Raw genomic sequence first — 18,699 nt, forward strand, 5'->3', positions numbered from 1 at the left:
TCCCACCTCCAAAACTGTAAGAAATTTCATTTCTTTATAACTTACCCAGATTCAGGTGTTCTGTTATAAGAAACAGAAAACGGACTAAGACAGTGGCTTAGGAAATCCACCTCCACACCCCACAGAGGCAGGGTTCTTAGCTCATTAGAAAGAGATGATGGTATCTGTTCTCTGTGTGTCCCCTGCCCCAGCACAGTTCCGGACACACGGTTGTCAACTGATGCAAGTTAGTGTGAATGAAACAATGCGGGGAGCCCTAGGAAGCTCCCCGTCATGGACCCTCACCTCTCCTGCCTTATGTCTCTGGGGAACTGGCTCTTGGCTGGCTCTCATCACATCTGGGTGTCTCACATCATGTGTTTTCTGGAGGACTGGATGGATGGAAAACCTCTGCTGGAAGTACATGCTCATATCTGGACCTGCATTCTCCCTCCCCATGGGAGTGTGCTCTTCAAACTCTTGCTTGAAGCTTCCGTCCCAGGAGGCAAAGCCCACTCCTTAGACACTGCCTCAAATCCTGAATCCATTGCCCACACACAGCCAGCTTTGCTTTGGGGACATCACATAACCCCAGCCAAGGGTGTGCTTTGGAACGGGTGGAAAGCTGTTGGAGATCTAATAGAAAGGCAGCAGAGTGCATGAGAAGGTGAGCTTAGAATCAGGTGGATCTGGGCCCAAAGCCAGACTTGGCCTCTTAGCTGCATGGCCTTGGGAACTTAGCTTCACAGCAATGCAGGTTCCTCACCTGTCAAGGGGGTGGGGCACTGGTGGGACATTAAGTGAAACCAGCAAGTACATGGCACGGTAGCTGGTGCACATTAGACACCCCATCCATGGTGATAGTCATCTGCCTCTCCCCTCCCTTCTCTGTGCTTACAAAATCAGGCTGCTGGATGAAGAAATCATTCAGACATGGAACTCCCAGCTGTGGAGTTGTGACAGGCCAAGGAGGAGCTGGAGGGCCACCAGCCGCAGAGGGCTGTACAGAGGCTGGGCTCTTTAAAAGGCAATGTATTAGGATGATTAGTACTGGCAGCCACAGTAAACATACCCCCAAATCTCAGGGGCTTCACACAACAAAGGCTGATTTCTTTCTCATGCATAATCTGATTGGGTCATTGACTCTCCTGGGTCCTTCTCCAGCGGTGACTCAGGGAGCCTAGCTGCTTTCGTGGCTCCACCATCTTGACCATGTTGTCTCATGGCCACCACCAAAGGGAAGAGAGGGAGGAAGGAGGCACAGGAGCTTTTAACTGCCTCAACACGGTCACTTCTCGCCATGCACTGGCCAGGAGGAAGGCGGGGAAGGCAGAGAAGCAGATGGAACGCTGGGTGAGAAAACCAGGGAGGCTGCTTCTCCACGTTCTCATCCCTCAGCCCCAAGCAAAACACACTGTCTGTGTGGCAGGCTGGTCTCTGCAGCTGGCTAGACAGCCACGAGCGCCGTGTCTTATCCTCAGGTTTGTCAGCTCGGCGAAGCTGGCCTGGGGGCTGCACAGTCAAATCCCACATGTGTGCGGAGCTCCTGAGAGATCTGGGCAGCTCGCCTTCCAGTTCCCTGCAGACCAGAAGTGATGCAGGTGACAGGTGCTCAGGGGAGGGGAGGGCCACTCTCAAATGGGGCAAACCAGGAAATATTCCTAATTATAATAATAAATAAGTGATTGTGAAACCAGTATTATGTATAATCATCCATTACTACAGACGACAGTTTTGAAATACCAGCTTTATTGAGGTCTACTTCTTATACCATAGGACTCACCCTTTGAAAGTGTGCAATTCAGTAGTTTTCAAAATATTCACAGTCATGTAACCATCATTATTACCTGATTCCAGGGCCTTTTATCCCCCCAAAAGAAACTATCATACCCATTAGCAGTCATTCCTCATTCCCCGGCAACCATTAATCTGCTTTCTGTCTCCTGGCCTATTTTGGACATTTTATACAAATGACACATCGTATAATATGTCCCCTTCTGCGACTGGCTTTTTTCACAGTGGAATGTTTTCAAGGTTCATCCATGTTGCAGCGTGTATCAGCACTTCACCCTTCTTATGGCTGAATCACATTCTATTATGTGCATAAACCACGTTTTATTTATTTGCTCATCAGTGGATAGACACTTGGGTTGTCTCTCCTTTTTGGCTGTTGTGAATAGTGCTGCTGAGTACATTCATGTACAAATTTTTGTGTAAATGTTTTTATTTCTCTTGGGCATATACTTAGGAGTGGTATAACTGGTCATATGTTAACTCTATGTTTAACCTTTGGAGAAACTGCCAGCCTGTCTTTCAAAGCCGCGCACCACTTTGTATTCCCAACAGCAGTGTCTGAAGGTTCCGATTTCTCCACATCCTTATCAACACTTATTTTCTATCTTTTTTATTTTATCCACCCTAATGGGTGTGAGATGGTATCGCGGTGTGATTTTAATTTGCATTTCCCTAATGACTAATAATGTTGAACATCTTTTCATGTGCTTATTGGCCATTTGTATATCTTATTTGGGAAATATCTATTCAAATCCTTTGCCCATTTTGGGGGCAGATGGCATTGTTTGTCTTTTTATGTCCTCTCTCTCTCTCTTTTATTTTTTATAGCTGGCCGGTACAGGGATCAAACAAACCCTGGACCTTCGTGTTATCAGTACCATGCTCTAACCAGCTGAGCTAACTGGCCAGGTGTTTGTCTTTTTAATGTTGAGTTGTAAGAGTTCTTTATATGTTCTAGATACAAGTTCCTTCTCAAATATATGATTTGTGAATATTTCATCTCATTCTGGGGATTGTCTTTTCACTCTCTTGATGGTGTCCCTGGAAGCACAAGTTTTTAATTTTGATGAAATTCAGACTTCATTTTTGTTACTTGTTTTTAAGTGGCTTATTTTCATTTTGTCTTATCTGTCCTTGTAAGAAGGCCTCAGTTTTTTGAGGAACAGGGCACATACGGGACAAACTAAGCAAATTCTTGTACACATTTGGACCCATGAAGTGGTCTTCCACTGGAGAAACAAAGTGCGATTCCCTGTTGAAAAGCTCAGGGCCAGGCCTGGTCCTTCACAGACACTCTACCCTTACCCTTCTTGACCTGCCAGCAGTCTCCAGGCTTTGAGCCCCTCCACGTCCAGCACTGCACTGGCATCTCACTGACCTGCTTGTTGATCTTCCTAGCAACTCCCCAAGATGTGTGTTAGTGTACCCATTTTACGGATCAGGCAACTGAGGTTTGGGAAGATAAGAGGCTGGTCTAGGATGGTAGAGCCAGGGCTTAAGCGGAGCCACTGTGACCTGCCTCAGCAGCGTTATTTGTAGGACACTTTGCTGTGGTTCATTATAACTGGGCCCATGAGCAGCTGTGCCAGGTCTCCATCATTGAACTGTCTCACCTCAATTACCGGGGCCTGGCAGGTGGTACCAGTTTCAACGTGGGTTTGTTGAAGAGTATCAGTGGATTCTAGGGAAAGCTCAAACCCGGCAGATGGTCCTGCTGAAAGGGCCGGCATCAGGTTCCTCCTGGACGTTGGGGTGGACAAGTGGGTTGGGGCAGGCTTCTGATGCGAACCAGCTTGGCGTTCCTTTGTGGGATGCTGGGAGTGCCCCAGCTCAGGCGGCCCGGGGAGTGCCTTTCTTGCCAAAGGTCCGGCAGGATATTGTTCTCTGGGCCCTCCATAGACACAGGGCTGCCTCTTTGTTTCTATAAACAATGATAGGGTAAGACAGGGAAGTTTTGTTCTTGTTAAGGGGGAAATTACCCCCCATCAGGCTGTGTTTCTGCACAAAAGAAATCTATTCCTAGTGCTTGTATGGCTCTCCGGAAAACATCTACCTTTTACAAGTAAAGAGCTTGAATGAAAGGAAATAATTATTCCAAGTTCCTTCTTTCTTCGGCCCCCCACCTCACTGCACCACGTCCCTGGCACCTCCCCCATTCCCACCCAGACACCAGCATCCAGGAGCCCAAGCAGGCTGGTTCTCAGCTCCTTGGCCTCTGAGGTAGCCAGTGGCTTCACCCCTTGTCCCCAGGACCACCTGGAACCCCAGTCCTGCCACTTTCCATCTGTGTGTCCTTGGAGTTGGGTACGGGGCTGATAACAATGGTGCTCATCCGTGCTGGTGGCCGTCAGTCATTCCTGCCCACCTTCACGGTTCTTTCTGGGAGTATTTGCAGACCATCCTTACAATTACCTACATAATGTTTTTCTTTCAAACAACTCATCTTTTGACTTAAAAGAATTTTAAAAGGAATTTGCCTGGAAAACCAGTATTGATTAATCATACATAAAGATAACTGGAAAAATTGGTTTTAAATCCAAGCTAGATAGTTTTTTACCTGCCTAAGGCTCTGAGCCCTGAAGCCTCCTTTCTCTTTGTTTTAAGGGAGATTAGTGAGTGTTAGAGGCGTGCTAACCAAATCCTGGCACCACACTGAGACTTTCTACTTGATGATGAGAAACTTGAAGGAGAGTTGAAGAGAATAACGTTTTCACTGAGTATTCAGTATTATATAACTGTGGCCCTGAACCTCCTAAGACCATCTCATCATCTTTGGAGAATGCTGGGCTAACCCCCTACTTCCCAACTATGATTCATTATGGAAAAGCTGGTTTGTTATTGGTAGAAGCAGCATGGCCTAGAGCAAAGAGCCCAGATTAGAAGTCAGGCTCATTCCTGGATCTCCCTTCCTGGGGTCTGTGGCCTTGGGGGTGAGAGTGGCTTAGGGTCTGCCTATCCATCTTACCAACCCACAGTCTCTAGGGCAGCCCAGGGCATGGAATATGGGAGGACTTGGACAAGTCCCCCGATTCTGAGTGCTTGCTGCATCCTCCATGGGGTTTGGGCTCCCAGCCCCTGGCCCTGGCCCCGGCTTTCCATCTCTGATGAGATCACATGGCCCCCAGAACAGATCTCCATTCTGTTAACGAATCTGGTGAGCTCAGAGGCCACCTTTGCTTGAGCGAAGGGTCTGGCTGAGAGGCGGGCTGGGGTGGAAGGCAGCTGGGCCAGCTGGGCCAAGCACCTGACTTTTCCAACTTCCTGACAAAGCGCTGAGATGCGAGGGCCTTGAGAAAGGAACTTCCTGGGGTTTTCTCAAGCAACAGTAGTGAGTGATGGCGGCTGAGCCTCTTCCTCTTCCATTTTTGGGAGCAGCAGAGAGAGGAATTCAAAGGAAATAAAGCCACATTTGTGCTCACTAGCTGTGCTGGCACAAGACAGAAGGGAGCTAGCATTTACTGAGCAGCTGCTACAGGCCTGGAACTTGACGCTCCATGTTTTACGAAGTCCCCCTAGCTGTCTGAAATGACGAGAAGTGGGCTTACCTAGGATGGGCCACAGCACCCAGGAGAATCTCAGGGGCCACCCATCCCAGGCCTTGCAAACAGTTTTAGCTACAGATTTCCAGTGTGCAAACGATAAAGAAGATCTGTGGTTGACCAGGCTGGCGGCTGGACCCCCCTGGTAACACACCTTAGAAGAGCAGACTAGAATGTTCCTCATTGGGCTCTCCACAACCTTGTGCTAGATACGTGGAAAGAAGGCCTCAAAAGGAAGGCTCCCTGACTAGGTTTTCCTCTTCCTACTGTGGCTGGCCTGCAGCAGGGCTGGAATTCCTTTGAGGTTCTTATCCTTTGGGCCAGTATGTGTCTAAATGCTGAGACATTTGTGATGTCTGAGCAAAGCAGAGAAGGGTGCTGGTGCCAGCCCTTCCACCATTGAAGCACCGAGTCATTAACTCTCTCACACTCCTTATTTTTTTTTTTTAAAGATGACTGGCAAGAGGATCTTAACCCTTGACTTGGTGCTGTCAGCACCACACTCCCAAGTGAGCGAACCGGCCATCCCTATATAGGATCCAAACCCATGGCCTTGGTGTTGTCAGTACCACACTCTCCCAAGTGAGCCACAGGCCAGCACTCTCTCACACTCCTTTACTGAGGGTGAGTTTTAATGGGTAGATGGGAGAAAGTAACATTAATTTAGCACCCACTGTATGCTACAAGCTTTACATCTTTACTTCATTCCATGTTTGTGACAGCCCTGTGCAGTAGACACAATTGTCCACATCTTACCCTAGGCAAAGTTCTTTAGCTAATAATAGTGAAACTGGGAGATTTGAAAACAGGGACTCTAACAGGTATTTGTATGCTAATGTCCATAACAGATTACTCAGAATCTCTGAAAGGTAGAAACAACCCAAGCAAACGTCCATCAACATATATGAATGAATAGGCAAAATGTGGTGTATCCATACAATGGAATATTATTCAGCCATAAAAAGCAACAAAGTTCTGATACGTGCTACAACATGGATTAACCTTGAAAACATTACCCTGAGTGCAAGAAGCTAGACACAAAAGTCCACATTGTATGATTCCATTTATACGAGGCATCTAGGATAGGCACATTCATAGAGACAGAGAGTAGATTAGAGTTAACCAGGGGATTGGAAGGAAGGGGGGAATGAGGAATTACCGCTTCCTGGGTACAGAGTTTCTGCTAGGGATGATGGAAAATACCGAAAAAAGATAGTAGCAATCGTTGACATGATGAATGTAATTAATACCACTGAATTGAACACTTAAAAATGGTTAAAACGGTGAACTTTATGTTATGTATATTTTACCACAGTAAAAGAAAAAGAAAGTAAAATAAAAAGAGTGTGAAGCTGGAGTATATCCCGTGTCTGTCCAATTGTGGAGCCTGTGATCTTTCTCCTCACTGCACTGTCTTCTCAAAAGTTAACCAAACACTAAATTTCCCCTGCATCAGCCTCCCAGGGGCAGCAAGGATGACAGGACCGGCTGAAGGAGCAAGTCTGGGAGGCGAGGTGGGGCTGACGGCCGACTGATGGCTCCTGGCCCCAAACCTGGGCCTCGGCTTCCTCTTTGCACTGTGGTGGTAGCATTTTCTCATGTCACAGTCTCTCTGTGCAGTATTTTAAATGACTATGTAATTGTCCTTCAAATAGACGTACCGCTCCACCCCCAACCTTTCCTGGAAAACAAATTGTCCTCGCCCACAGCCTGATTTCATTTCAGCTCCTCCTGATGTCCTTGAGGTGATGTGCCCAGCTGGGGCTCCTCACAGCAGGCTGGAGCAGGCCCATCTAGGTCCCTTTTCCTTTCTCGTGACCTTCAAGGTCAGAAAATTGGATGTCCCTTTGATGCTGGTGGAGCCGGCTCTGCCTCTGACTCCTGTTCCTCTGTGTGTGGATGGTATTTCCTGCCCAGAATTCCTCCCTTCGGAGTGGCTGGAGACAGGAAAATTGGCCACAGGTTTCCTGCGGGCACTTGCGCTGCCCAGCTCTGTCTTAGGTGGGCAGTGATGCTGGTCCCTGTGGCCTGAGCTTGGCCGATATTCTGTGTGACCTGATGGGCCCCCTCCATCTGTGGGCCTTGGGCAGAGAAATGACATCACATGAGGGATCAGTGATTTTGGTTGAATTCCTGGATCTTAGGAGATTCCTGCCCCTCCTTCATTCCTCAGCCCTGTGGAATGAAATCTTCACTGGAGAAAAATCCAACACAATTTCAGATCGAAGCTGCTTTGGAAGCTGTGGAACGGGAGGGTGGTGGGTGTTCCCTCACCACTTACACACAAAGAATGAGGGCCACCCCCGTCGTGAGCATGCTGCACCCAGCGCCTTGGGACCAGAACCCCACCATGAGCTACCTGCACATGGGTGCGTGGGCCTGGGCAGAGCTGGCCGGATGCAAACCACTCACCAGGAAAAGTCCCACTTCTGCTTGTGCGGCTGCTGCGGTCTCACGAGCCTCGCGTGCACAGCCTGTGTACACAGCATCCTCACACTTAGGGCCACAGGTCATGACCAGGGATTATTGAATTGACAGAGCTCGGCTGGCCACTCACTCTGCATCCGGGCGCATCGCATTTTGTTAATTATCGTCTTTTGCTTTTGACGTAAGGGGTGGAGGTCTAGGTCAGGGTCACTGTGTATTTTCCTTTCGTCCTCATTAAAGTTGGCCGGCTCTCAGGGCCCCTGGTTAAATTCTGCCCGTGTTTAAAAATGTCTTTTCTCACTTCCTGACCCCTAAGAATCCTTCATCCTGATTTCTGCGAAGCCACTTGAACAGCAGAACAGCAGAGCTAATGTGGGTCAAGGTCTTTCAAGTCCAGTCTGCTTTCTCTTTCTTGAAGGGTGGCGTTCCTTCACACCTTGGAACCCAGGTGGCTGGGTCAGCAGGGCACTGTGAAGGGGCTGGACTGAACTCCCCCCACTCAGAGACTGGGCTTGCTCCCAGCATTTCCTGGCCTCATAGTCCCTCATTCAGTTGCTGATACCCATGAGCCTGCTGTGTGTTTGGGGTCCTCAGAGGCAATCCTGCCATCTTAAAGTTTCCAGAAAAGAGTCAGTTTTGCCATAAGGAAAAAAATGAATTCTTTCAGAGCCTCGGTCCTCTTGGAAGACTTCCTGAGCACAAACGCCAGGAGTCAAAGGATGGAAGCGTCCTCCTCATTGCCCGGCCAGCCCCCCTTCTTCACCCTTTGGGCCTTGGTCAAGCCTGGCCTTGACCATGAGGCCACCTCTGGGAGCTCTCCCTCCTGGGTGCTGAGAGGCTGCCCCACATGCAGCTGCCCACAGTCCTTGCCAGCCTGGAACTCCTGCCATTAACCAACTGACTTATTCCATGACATCCTTGGGGTGGAGCTGATGACCCAGGCACAGACTGGACACTCAGGGAACCTGTGTGGCTGACAGATTGAATTAGTTCGCAGCCCAGCTGGAGGGGATTTCTGACTGGTCACAGCAGTGGCCCCACCTCCACTTCTGCTCGCAAAGACAACTCCCATCTTGAAGTCTCTTCCTGGCCTGGCAGGATAACCAGCTACCCCAGAGTCACCACCAAAGAGGTGCAGGAGATCACCACCCAGAGAGTTAAGATTGCCAGAGTGGTGGCTGTGTGTCTGCATCGTAATCAAACTGTGGGCCTTGCCTAGGACAATGGGTCACTTCCAAACACAGTGTCAGGGTGGTGTTCCAAACCTCCTCCTCCACCAACCACACGAAGCTCCAGAGAGCCCCCACGAGCCCCCCAGACACTGGGTCTTCAAGCTCCTCATCAAGAAAAGATGAAGATGGCAGATCAGATGTCATCTTCCCACAGGCTTGGTGGCTGTCGGAGGCAGGAACTGGACTGCAGACGGCTCCTTTGAGACTGAGAGCCATATGCTGGATACAAGGGAGGGTCCAGGTTTTGTGGGGGCTGAACCTTACATAACTTGGGGAATGTCCTCTTTAGGAGAAAGAACTGAACATCATGTACAAAAGTGAATATTGAGAATGAGAAAAATCACAGTGAATCCCTGGAGGCTTGGAGGTGCAGGTCCTTTTCGTCTATGATCTCAATGTCCCAGACATGCTTTTGTAGAAACGCTCCCCCCTTGAAACCTGGCTTCCCTTCCCCACCTAGAGCACCCTGTAGCCTCCTAGACTGCAAACAAAGAGCCCCAAAGCTTAAGCTTCCTCTGCTTCGTGGTCTGTCTGCTTCTGCGGTGAGCGTCACCTCCCTTAGAACTTAAAAGAGGCACCTGAGTTACCTGAGGGTGGAGCTTGTCATTTTTCCAGCTTCCAGCTTGTCACTTTACCTGTCCGGCTGTGTCGTTGCCCCACAGGGCTACACCTGGCTTGGTGCTCATGCCTTGCAGCCCATCAGCTGGGCTGACCACGAGGACACTTGCTGAGGAGTTGGGGGTGTTTGAGCCGAGAGCTGCGGATATTGACATCAGACCCGGCGTGGAGCAGCATGAGCGTGGGACTGGGCTGATTTATTTTCTCCTCAATGACCCAGAAGACAGACCCTGCCTTCTTCCTTTGGTCTGTTCTTGGTCGGGGCTCATGGACTGTGCTCCTGCCTGGCCATGGGTGGAGAGAGGAACTCCTCCAGACGGACACGAGGGCGTGTGGCAGTGGCTTTTCCACATGGCGCTGAAGGTTTTGATTAAAAAGGTGGAAGAATGGCGCTTTTTCTTCCTGTCAGCCAGACCTTAAATCAGCCCTCAAGTGAGGAAACGCTCTCCGCGGCTGCCGGGCAGCAGACCTCTCCTGTCTTCTGGTTGTGATTGCACGAGCATGTTTCATTTCAAGCCAGCATTTGGGGTTGGAACGATCCCCCGGTCACCCCACCACCTCCTGCTTCCTTCGCCCCAGTTCCCGCTCCCAGAGTCGGGCGAGCCGGGCTGAGTCAGTGCATGGAACTCGGAACCAGCCAGCTTTGGGGTGGGGGAGAAGAGCCAGGCAGACGCCTGGACAGCGTCCGGAGGCCCCTCCTAGCCACCTGGCCTAAACCCCTGACTTTACAGATGGCGAAGTAGTCTGGATTCTTGGCAGCAAGTGGCAGATACTTCCCAGTTGCTCAAACAAAGGGGGAATTTATTGGAAAGATGGGGGAGGGGTTCTCATATGGTCACATGAAACCATGAGAGGGACACGGCAGTACACGGACTGGGGAACCCCTGCAACCAGGACACTTCTCTCAAGGAAAGCTCCAGGTTCTCCCCCAGCCAGCAGCCCCCAAGCCTTTCCAGCCCACAGTTTCCACCTGAGACGGACACTGACCCTCCACCCGGTTCTAACTGAGAAAACTCCAAGAAGAGCTCTTGTCACGACAGCGGGGGTTAGACCAGATGACACCATGAAGGCACTTCTGATGGGCTGACCCCTTGGTCCCCACCTCCCTTTCCCATGCTGTGAATGTACATGCATGTGCATGTACACGCATGCACAATTTATTCAACAAATATATTGAGCACCTACTAAGTGCCAGGAACATGCTCTGTTCATTTCAGCAAAGTAGAGTGGAGAGATTACAAATTTTGGAGCCAGACAAACCTAGATGTGAGTCTCGGGTCCGCCATTCCCTACCTAGTCTGTCTACAAGCATTTATGGAACACTCACTGCACACCAAGCGCTGGCTGGATTCTGATGAGACAGGAATAAAAAACATTTGGGTTCTTCAGAGAACTAAGACACACTTTCCACATCTGCGACCCTGGATCAATAAGCCCCACCTCACAGCACTGTTCCGGACAGCAAGAGAAAAGCCACATCGAGGGTCCCCCACACACAGCCTCTGCTCAGGGCCAGTGGCTGTCAGGCCAGCCCCTCACTCAGGCACCTACAGCTGCCTCCAGCCCCGGCTCCTGCTGGAGGCCTGATTCCCACCCCTGCCCCACCCACGGCCAGGCTTCCCGTAGCTGATGCAGATCCCCTCGTGAAGGGTCAAGAGGTGTTTTGTGGATGCCCCTCCCCTGATCCCATGCTAGAGGAGAAATGGGGGTGGCCCCCCAAGAAACTGCTGCCTCCATCCGTGTATGGGCAGGACAAGGCAGCCCCCTCATCTAGAAGGAAGGGGACATCCTGGAACCTTTTTCTTTCAGAGAATTTTGCCACTCTCCTGCTCAGCTTTTCCTGAAAGCTGAATCTGTCCACACTGGGAAATTGCAAATAGTTTACATGGGAATGTCAGCTGCCCACATTTGAAAATATACACATCATTAAGCCCTAAGTGCTTGCGTCTGGAGATAGAGCGGACAGTTTCCTGGGCTGACCTTTTGTCCACCAACAGAACCACTGCTAATGAGCGCTGAGCTCCTTGGTGGGATGATTTCATATGTTGAAGGGAAGCATATGTTGGACATTAGCTTGTGTGTGTCTGTGTGTGTGGTACACACAAAAGCACTAAGCAAACAGCACTTGTCAAAACATGCAGAGTCCACAGCACCTCCTCATCCAGCCCTGTGGGCCGCCAAGGACGGCTTGCTCTTCAAGGCCAAGGTCACACCCCCTGCATGCTATCTAGGAGGAACATGGCGTCCTTGGAGGACAAGCCTCGGGGACAAGGCTCTTTGGCCAGATCGCCTGGGCTTGAATCCCGTCTTTGCTCCCAGGCCCACTGTGTGACCTTGGGCAACTTCTTAGCCTATTTTTGTATCTGTACAACGAGGATAATAATAATAAAACCTATCTTGAGAGGATTAAACAAGATAACCCCATGGAAAGCTCCCATGACATGGCGTATTACTGTAAGTAGGCGCTCAGGAAGTGGCAGCGATGACGATGGTGACCACAGCAGTCGTCACTGGGAGGTGGGGTTGGGTGGAAGGTCCTGCCTGCTCAGAGGATCATCTTGGATGCAGTTGTATTGAAAGTGGGTCCTTAGGACTGGTGGGATTTGGCCATGATGGGGAGGGAAGTACTCTTTTCAGGGGAATGAACAAATGCCCAGCAGCTGGAGAGCCGGAGCTTGTCCGGGAAACAGCCAGTATGGGGCCAGAGCATTGGGGAGCAGAGGGCAGAGAGGAGAAGCAGGTCAGGCAGGACATTCGGGACCAGATCTAAGAAGGCACTGGACAACATGGTCCTGTGGGCAGTGGGGACCATCGATGCTGTTTGGTGCAGAAGAACTCCCTTGGGGGCCATTGTGTCAAATGCAAGAGCAAGTGGTGGCAGAGACCTGTGTGGAGCCCACTGAATAGTCCAAGCAAGAGAAGGGAATTCTCAAACCAGGGCAGTGAGGTGAGGATGGAGAGGCGGCGGTGGGTAGCAGAGGTACCAAGGCTACGATTGCTGTGTGTCCCCATTTGTAAAATGGGGATAGGCTGGTTTTGAGTGGGACTGATGAAGCCAAAGCTATGTCCTGGCTGAGGAGACCTGGTTTTGAGCTCATACAGCCCAGATCCAGTCCCCACTCTGAGGTGCTGATCCTGGCTCTACTGTGGGCCAGCAGGGTGACTTGGAGGGCTCCCTTCTCTCTGTTTCTTCATCTATGCCACAAGCGGGTTGAATGGGCTAAGCCCTGAAGGGTCTTCCCTGGAGAGTTCTCTGTGGTCTCTCCCGCCTCCTGCCCCATCTCGGGTCCTGAATCTCTGAACAAATATAGAGCACATGTTTCCAGAAGGCTCCGAGGGTGACACAGGGGTCAGAGGATTATTGATGGCCACTGAGAGGGTGTGGGGGGTGGTTCTGAGGGAGCTTTCATGTCCCTTCAGTTATGCTCCAGCCCTCGGTGCACCCAAGGACACCAGCCATGTATGGCTGATCCCATTTCCACTCTGACACCTTGGAACAAGAGATTCTGATGCAGGGAGATGCTTCGAGAACAAGAGTCTTGGACTCTTGTTTCTTCCTGAGGCAGGAAATGGTGTCAGTCACTTGCTCCTGTCAGTCATTCTCCGTGCGGAGAGAGACAGCAGTGCCCGGGGAGAGCAGATGCAGCCTTGGCCGGGTCGTCCTCAGGGCTGCCCAGGAGAGGGTCGACTCACGGGACAGCAGCACTCCCTGCACGCCATTCCTGCTCATTTCCCTGATCTCATGAGCCCGCCTCACTCTGTGCTGCACCTGCCCGTGCTGCCAGCTGTTCTGTGCTTTCTGCAGCCCCCAGGCTTGGCCCTGCAGTTCCCTCCGCCTGTGGACCCTTCCTCGCCTCCAGGGTCCAGCTCCGGTCTTACCTCTCCACGGCTCCCTCCCAAATGGATCTCTCATTGCCTCCCCCTCAACTATTATTGCAGTCTGCGCTCCTCGGGTCTAAGGTTAATCACTTGGCAATTATTCCAGGTGTGCCCATCTGGCCCCTACTCCTTGAGGACCAGGAGGCTGCTGCACCTGTGGGCCTGTCCCCTGTGGGCTGCTCCGGAAGCTCAGTAGCGCAGGGACGCAATAGCGCCACCTGGTGGATGACTGCTCAGCTGGCCTTGGCCATGTGTGCAGAACTGGGGTTGGCCGGCAATCAGCCTGCCCTAGGGCTTGGAACCCTCTCTCTGCAAAGTCACCAAAAAGTCACCAAGGGTGGGTGTGGTGGGTGATCTGCACATGGTTCCTGTAAAGCACCCATGGGGGGAGGCATCAAGCCTAGGCCAGGCCAGGCCTTCTTCTCCCGCTCCCTCCCTCCCCAGCCTGCCTCAGTGCCTGAAATACCCTTGATTATTCCTGCTTCGGGTTAAGCACGGAAGGCTCCTGTGAAGCTGCAGTTATGACCTGGGAGGGATGAAGAGTTGAGTAAAATTGCCAAACCAAGAGGTGTAGGTGGGGCGGGGGGAGGTGTGTTAGCCTTCTCATTTGTAATCTTCATAAACCAGCAAGTCACCCCAAATCAAGCGCGCATTCATTCTAAATCTATTGCTATGCAAACACAGCTTCAGGACAAGCCCCTAACTCTTCTGTCCACCAGACCACTCCTGTGTCTCCTCTTTAGAAACTCCAAGGGTCCAGTGCATTGAATCATTACTGGTTATCAATACTGCCCCTGAATATGGCAGAGGTTTCCCTTCTGATGGAGCAGAAGATGAGCAAGGTCTGGCTAGGTCACATGTTGAAGTTTAGGGTAGCACAGTGCAGGGCACATAGGATAAGGACAAAAGGGAGGAGAGGGGCTCAGAGAGGAGTGAAGGTGCAAATCCTGCGGGGCCCACCTCATCCATTTTCAGAGTCCTCTCCTACTTATGTCCAAAGCAGCAGGAAGGGCTTTTCTCAGTGCACAGCAGTGACCAAGGAAACACCCCATGCAGGATCTACCTCTCGCTGCGGACTTCGGGAACTGCCTGCATCCCCAGAACCAGTGGTGTAGCATCAGGAACAGCAGAGAGTGAGTCTAGGCCACAGGGAAGAGGCAGTAAGTAGGAGCAAGTAGTCAGGGTCCCCAAGGAGTCACAGGCCAACACCGCAGGCCGCATCTGTTCTACCTGCTGGAAGTGCCAGCAGCCTTGGCCCTACCCAAGTGCGGCCCCAACTTCTTCTGCTACAGGAGATGGATTCAAGGTCAATTTTTCATCCTAAAGAGGGAGGTGGAGCAGGTTCTTTTCCCTCCAGGTGAAAGGGGGCTTTTGTCCAGAGGCACAGACTCACCAAGAATAGGCAAAGTGTCCCCATGCTGTAATGCCACCTCCCTTCCTCCACAGTTTCAGTGGGAAGGCAGAGGGGAGGCTCTGTAGCCAAAGAGAAGAACAAGGTGGAGATTCTCAGCGCTCTAAGCATGAGTGCAGGCAGGACGGTGGACAGTTCCTCAAGACAGCTGAGTCCTTTCTCATCCAGCCAGAAGGGAGGGAGCTCTGTGGTCAGTGCCCTGGGCTACACAGCAGTTTCCCCAAGCGATGTCTTGTCACCTTAAGCTGTCCCAAACTATCCTGGAGAGTTGGCCATGGAGCCCTCCTTAAGGGCAGCTGGGTGCCATCCTGTTATCAGAGTGGACTTTCTGGTAGGGCCAGGCAGGCTGTCACATCGAACTTGACTGGCTGGTTAGCTTCAGCTGCCCAAGGAACCAGGTATCCATGGTGGGACCCCTGGAGCAGAGAAACCTGGTCCCCAGTCCTTCCAGCCCTTGGAGGCCATACCACCAAGAGCTAATTTCATACACTTCAAAGGAATCGGGGTGCCTGAATTCACACTGTCATGTTAAAGTCAAGGTCTGCAGCTAGAGCTATTTGAGGAGACCATCTGGTGACCAAAGAAATAAAGCACTGTGGGGGTCCCAGACCCCTGGGGGAATTTTATCACAGACTACCACCAAGACCTCTTCTGGCTGCCTACACCCCTGCAGATATCTAAAGGCCTTGAGGCCCTCACCCTCAGATTTCTTTTTGGTTGGAAATTAGAGGGACATCTTTGATGTGGAGGAGCACAGCCCCCATCCTTCCTCCCTTCTCAATCCTCAGCTTCATCCCAGAGGGACAGTTCACCGTGCTGCCCAACCATAGCACTCCTGATGTTCCTGAGTCGTCAGGGGAGTGCGGGTAACATTTCTGTCCAGAGCCCACTTGGCCTGTAGGATGCATCGTTCCTGAGACCAGGAGGGATCAGCCTCCTGGAAGAGGATTGAAACTACATAGAATTCTCCAGCCTTCAGAGACCCAGAGGATGGATCACAGGTGCTGACCTGTGGTTGCTCAGAGCCCCAGAGCCCTCTGAGCATCTGGGGGCCCTTTTTCTCTTACAAAATGCGTCCAATGTGACATGCAGGCTGTGGAGTGCCTTCTCAATGGGCCTCTCTTTGCAACTGACTTTTCTGACCAGCATCCTCTGGTTCCATTGACACACATAGTAAATGTCTGACTGAAACACCCCTTTGAGCAGCTGCTTGCCTCTTACCCTCCTGGCAGATTTGGGTTTCAGTTCCGGACTTAAACGGGCCAGCGGCATCTTGTTCCCTTTTTACTGGCAAAGGCACCACTCTGTGGAGTCACTTGATAGGAGGTTTGGCTGGAATTGCCCGATCTCTTCAAGTTGAGCCAGAGACTGAATTTAAACCAATAATCATTAAGCCAAAGGCATTATTATCTGCTCATTAATTCCCGTTAGGGTTTTGCCTGTGCAGCAGAGCCCTCCTGCCAGCCAACCCCAAAGTATGATAGTGGTGTGACTTCGCAAATGCAGCTGGGCCACCCGTAGACCCTGGATGGCCCCTCCCATCCGCTGAGAAGGGATCCCAGTTGGCTGTCCTTGCCTGCAGGTGGGAGGGTCAGTGAGGGGGAGGAGGTCTGAGGCCACATTCTACTTTGCCTCTAGCTCCATCTGCCATAAAGCTTTTCATAGATGACCCCACCCATAATGGTCTCTCCTTCTCTAAGCCCTGGGACTTGTTGCCCTGAGCTACCCCACTTGCTTCTGCTGGTAGCACCAAACAGTGTAGAGCCCCAGGGGCTAAGGCCCTGCCTTGGGGGCCTCCTAGGAGATGGGGAGTGAGGTGAGAGTGGGCACAGGTGACCGAGAGAGCCACCACCTCCCACCAGATCTCACTCGAGAGTCACCCAGCTTGGGTGCAAATCTCCTCTAAGCCACTTATTGGCTAAGGGGCCATGGGCAAATTGTTTGACCTTTCTGAACCTCAGTTTCCTCACCTGCAAAATGGACATCATAATAATATCTACCTTCATGAAGAGTAAATGAAATAATACATGTAAGGTAGTCAGCGAGTACCTGAACAGAGTCAGCCTTCAGTGTGTGTAAACCATTGCTACCAATCACGTTATTTTTATTGGGTTTTTTTTTTTTTTTTTTTTTTGTCTTTTTCGTGACCGGCACTCAGCCATTGAGTGCACCGACCATTCCTATATAGGATCCGAACCCGCGGCGCAGGAGCGTCGCTGCGCTCCCAGCGCGGCACTCTCCTAAGTGCGCCACGGGCTTGGCCCTTTCTTTTTTTTTTTAAAAGATGACTGGTAAGGGGATCTCAACCCTTGGCTTGGTGTTGGCAGCACCACGCTCAGCCAGTGAGCTAACCGGCCATCCCTATACAGGATCCGAACCCGTGGCCTTGGTGTTATCAGCACCACACTCTCCCGAGTGAGCCACGGGCCGGCCCAATTTTTATTGGTTTTTAATATTGGGTCTATAGATAAATTTCATTTGGAGGACAAGAAAAGTTTGCTGCTAAAAATAGAAAGTTTGAAAGCCATCGGGACCCAACCAGCCCATTACACATCACCATATATAGCCAAGGGACACACGGACTTTTCTGTTGGGATATGACCTTACAGTTACCTGTTATGTCTCACTGGTACTTTGAGATCAAGGACCACACTGACTTCATCTTTTAATCCTACCCTGGCCCAGCACCAGGTGGGTGAGGCTGAGTCCTCCCTGGGTAAAAATGCAGGCAGAACCCTGGCAAAGTTGTGACACATCCAAGTGCATACAGGTGGCAACTCAGGTCCCTCTTCTGAGGTCAAAGAGATGGTTCTGTTTCTCCCCATGGCTCATCTTCCAGCATCTCTATTTGGTCTTTGCTGACTCACACCAGATGCAAGTTCATAACCTGACACAACACGTACCATCTCACTCATTAACAAATATCCAGCAAGCACCAGCTCTGGGCCCTCCCAAACCAGGTCCCAGACCCAAGCCATCAGCTCTGTTCTTCCTGAGGCAGATTTGCCCGTGGCTTCTGGGATTCTTCCAACTTTTGATTGCTCTGAAGTAGCCTGGAGGTATGGATTCCCAAGAGACCCAGCTGCCAGAATTCCCAAGAAAGTTAAGTCTAAGAAGCCATCAATTCCCAAATCCTGAAGGACCCTTAGGGCATCTCTGGAGCTGGAGCTGGAGGCTCATAATGGCCCAGGTCAGAGGTCAGACCGCAACTCGGGGCTCCTGTCTCTTGGTCCGGGGCTCCTTTCACAGCATTGAGCATCTGTTCTTCAAAAGGAGCAGCCAGTGTGCACAGGTTGCTCTTCTGTGTCTCATTCATCAAGATTTTAGTGTAGAGAGGGAGGGATGGTCCAGGGCAGAGTGAAAGGAAGGTGGGAGGCAGCGGCCACCATCCACAACAGCCGATGACAAACAGGGAAATTGCTCTGAGCCTGCTGCTGGTGTGAGTGGCTTTTCCTGTACTTGGGTGACCATCACAGTAGCTCCCACCCACATCTGCCCCCACAAGGAGCTGGAGCCTCAGCCACCAGAGAGAGGGCGAGCCTGCAGAAAGAAATAGGAAGGAAGAAAGGAAGGAGTTTGGGCATTCAGAACTGTGAGGAATAGAAAATGAGCCACTGATTTCATTCACCGGGGAGATGCCAGCTGCTGCCACCAGGCTCCCCTCCACCCCCGGGATCGAACCCCCCACAGAAACTGCCCAGTGGACTTAGCAATCAGCCCCATGGCCACATTTCAATAGCTGAGAAGAGAAAGCAAGCCTTTCAGATTTCAGCATCCTTTGGGGAGGAAGATATGTCTATGCCCCATCTTTCTGAGTCCA

General features: G+C 51.2%; 1 protein-coding gene across 1 annotated transcript in view; it reads left to right on the forward strand.

Annotated features, from left to right (window-relative positions):
* GRK5 (G protein-coupled receptor kinase 5) overlaps positions 1–18,699 on the forward strand; it is a 211,859-nt gene that overhangs the window by 166,061 nt on the left and 27,099 nt on the right. The gene's annotated exons all lie outside the window — the stretch shown is intronic.

The sequence above is a fragment of the Cynocephalus volans genome, chromosome 7, assembly GCF_027409185.1.
Source record: "Cynocephalus volans isolate mCynVol1 chromosome 7, mCynVol1.pri, whole genome shotgun sequence".
Taxonomy (NCBI): Eukaryota; Metazoa; Chordata; class Mammalia; order Dermoptera; family Cynocephalidae; genus Cynocephalus; species Cynocephalus volans.